Genomic DNA, 4198 nt, shown 5'->3' with positions numbered 1-4198 from the left:
ACGTGGCATAAAAAAACGACTCATTCTAAGGTTGTATGTATATTCCATTTCGACCAATAGATCCTCCTAAATGTTACACACTTTAATTGCCATTTGGTTTATGCTTCATTTTAATGGATTTATGCATTATCATACTTTTTACTCTTTTTTTTACTCTTTTAACTGACAGCTTTAGTTACATCTCACATATAATGATCTGTTGTTAATTATGCATTTATGTACATTAAACTACCAAACAGTATATAAAGTAGTTAAAATTAGCTCAGCTTTAACCAACTACAGAAGTAGTATACATTAATGCAGCAGTAAAATTAATCCAAAACTTTATATACAATAGTGAAACACAGAGGAACCATTTTACTTTTAGTACTTTTACTTTTGAAAGAGCACTTATTTTATAATTTCTGATGATTATGATTATCATTATGATTTGTTTTTTAATCCTTCCGTTATTGTTTCAGTATTGATTCATTGGTTTTTTCTTACAGCCTGTTATTTGCCTGTTGGTGCTGTTTAACGTCACAGTCAGAGCATAGGTCACCACTGATCTTTAACTCTAAACAGAACATGAAGCAGGAAACAAATCATGTCCAGTGTCCCCATTTCATAAGACATTTTTAGGAAGTTCCATTGCTTTTAAAAATGAAAAATCAGACCAAATTCATCCTTTAAAAAGGCTAAATGATAGTGACTTATGACAATCTAGACATAAACTCTTGCATGCATCTACTAACCAGCTTTACAGATTGTTGTTTGTCAGAATTGAGATGGAAGTAGTGAAAATAAAACCTAAATTTAAACGGGATTAACATTACAGGGGGAGGTGAGGAATGAAACATTCACTGGAATCATCAGTAATTCAATTCATTGTTCCAGAAATGGTTTTAAACATGACAAAAATCAAGGCTATGGTCTGAAATAAACATGGACATTCAGCAGGACAAAAGAAAAGAAAAAGCCTCCCACAAGGATACTGAGAGCGGTAAATTTGAGTCAGAAATTGTACACCTTCTCTGAGTCATAACTCAGTATTACATCACAAACACAAACTTTTAAAGCTAATTCAGGCATACTTTTCATGCCATCAATGACTGTTAGGAACAAGAAGTAAACCAAATGTAGATATATTGTAACCAACATGTCACATAGCCACAAATGTTTTACAGCTAAATTTCAAGCATAAAGTGGTGGAGTGTTTGATTTTCAAGTAGTGTATTGTAGGTGGAGTATCTGTTTAAGTTTCAGTCATGTGTTGGTTGAGTCTCTTGGGACCTTTTAACCCCTTAAAACTGGATCTTGGATCTTAATTTTCAACTCAAACCGGCTGTTTACATCATACAGAGTAGCCTATGTTTTTTTTGCTATGGTGGTTTACATTCTCTGTAGGGCAGTGGGGGCTATCAACGCCTACAGGTCAGAGGTCAGCTATGCTGTAATAAGCTTGGCTGCCCTCCCCTGTTGTTTGTTTGCTGTTTCATAGAAAACAGACTGTCAAAAGTTGCTTAATGTACTTTGAACTCCAGACATTACAAAATCCATTCATGTAAAACAGACACACAAGAGGTTATTACAAAACTATTAACGAGGTTATTACAAAACTATTAACGACCAACACTTTTTAACGACACCACTTTTTTAATACCAGCAGAGGCCGCTATAAACTTTTTGACTTTGCTTGTTTGACATTTTCATCACCCACCCACCACCCATCCATCCATACACTTGCTCAGTAGCCGTGTAAAGCAAAACAATAGCCAATGAAGACTTTGAATAAATTTTATTATTATTATTTTAAATGAATAATGATTCATGTCAAATATCAGCATAATATGCATACAGTACTCAATACTCAGAAGCATATATGACTCACAAATGTTTCAAAAATGCTATTCACACACACATTTACAGTTTTTTATGTACATTATTATGAGATTTCTTTTTTTCTGTCTACCTGGTTGACTGCAAGTGAATATTTTAACATACTCCGAAAAATTAGTGGGTTCATCCTGTGCAGAGCGTGACTATGACCTTCCACATCAATATTCACCTCCTCATTACCATAAGCTGCAGTGAATTCACTGAGGCAGGCAGCCAAAGTCACTGCTTTGTGACTGTAATGACTCTGCCAGCACATTAGTGATGCTTTCTAAACAGAGAGGTACTGAGATACTGCTGCACACGCACACTGAAGCCTGTTATCAGCAGCCATTGTTTCATTTTCCCTTCACTTAAAACTGTGAGTCAGAATCATAGCTCAGTCTCAGCTCACCTTTGCCCCTCAGGAATTCAGCTGATGCTTTTATGCAGAGAAAGTTCAATTTGCAAGTAGAAATTCCATATCTTGCTGAAGGATACTCACCATTAATAAAACCTAATTTCCTAAATGTCTGGTTTCTATGAAGTTTAACTAAAACCAGCATCTTTACACCAAAAAGTGGCATCAAATTTAAGCTGTTTATCATTGCAGAATATTTGGTTCTAGTACCTTGGCGACATAGCATTACTCAAAAGTCAAACTGTAACTAGTGAGCTAACTGCTAACACTCTCGCCAGCGTGACTAGTAATCAGTCACAATAGTTTTTTATTTGTCACTATTTACTGCCCTCAGGATTGTACATAATGTCATTTACTGTGTTATTGAATGCATGTATCTAATGCAATACTATCTAATGCATGTATCTAATGCAACACTAAGTTCACACAGGTTATGGTAAAGAGTATAATCAGTTTTTGTCCTATAACTGTCTAAACACTTTTCTTCTTCGGTGGAGCAGTCCATACACCAACAGAGGAGGTTCATTAAATCTGGAAGGTGCAATACAGCTAATGAGCTACAATAACTACCTCCTTATTGGGCTCTCCGTTCAGAGGTCAGCTCAGCCATGAAGGCTTGACGTTGGTAAGACAGGGTCAAAGTCAAAGTGCACTTCAACCACAGATTAACAAATCCAATAATCACTCCAAATTTAATTGGAATTAATGGATTTTGCTGCAAAAATGTAGCAGATTTTGGCAGCTTTCAGACACTACTCAGAGCTCATGACCTTAGACGAGGGTTGGAGCATAGAGCAAACGGTAAGATGATATCTCAAGGCCAGAGGCATATCTCTGGCAGCTTCCCCACCAACAGGTCCACCTCACTAATTCAGTTCCTCTCTTCCCCTGCGACATATGGTCTTGCACCAACCAATCAACACTCCCACCTCTGTTGATACAATCACACATTTCTGTCAAAACACACACATTTCCAAGCTGCTCTGGGCAGCAGTGACCTCCATCTCAGATCAACGCTGCCTCATGTTTGCCTAAACTCCACAATAATGTAGCAGGATTCAGTCAGTTAAATGTCAGTCACCAGCAGCCGACATTGAGGCGTCCTTGAACAACACACTGAAAGGTTAAACAAATGAAATCACTAACATGTAAGATTAATATGAAATAACTATTTGATTTGTGATTTAGTTGGTTGATTCATGGTCTTTCTTACAGGTTGTTTTCTATCTTTCTTGTCATTTTAGTGGACAAAAGAAAGCAGAACGATTCGCTGAGAACCTGACATTAATATTGCCAAACTCAACCAAACCCCAAAAAACTGATATGAAATCGCCCGCAGAAGAATCTTTTCAAACTGATTTCAGGAAGATATTCGGACTCCAATGTCCCAAAATGACACAGGCATCTACAAACAACTACAACATGTCAGTTATAATTCAGCACTAAATATTTATGGGGTGGGTTTTTTACATTTTCATATTAAAGCAATGGCCTAAACAAATATTAATTTCATCCAGAGGTTGTGATAATCGCCACTTAACCAAGAAACCTTGCCCACTGGCTCAGTATCCATTTCACGAATGGATAAAGCACTGATACATTCACAGTTGGGGGTTAAATCTCTGTGAGTCATTTTATATGAAAGCATTTGATTTAATCATACATACCATGACTTTCTGCTTCAACACAGAAGGCCCAATGTGGCTATAAACTGCTCACCCAACCATCAAAATAACTTAATAATCATAATTGCATTCCATTGTTTCAGTGCAGGGCTGTAGATTAGCTGGTTCCCTGTAGGTTAACCACACTTTTCCAAACAGGCGTTTTAGCTAATGGCTCCATGGAAAGATTCCCACATTAAAATCAGATGAATGAGGGCCTCCACTTACAGCATGCAACACACCAAAAAAAAAAAAAAAA

This window comes from Morone saxatilis, unplaced genomic scaffold, assembly GCF_004916995.1.
Source record: "Morone saxatilis isolate NCDOM2014 unplaced genomic scaffold, NCSU_SB_2.0 Contig16, whole genome shotgun sequence".
NCBI classification, from domain to species: Eukaryota; Metazoa; Chordata; class Actinopteri; family Moronidae; genus Morone; species Morone saxatilis.
This window is presented reverse-complemented; position numbering follows the sequence as displayed.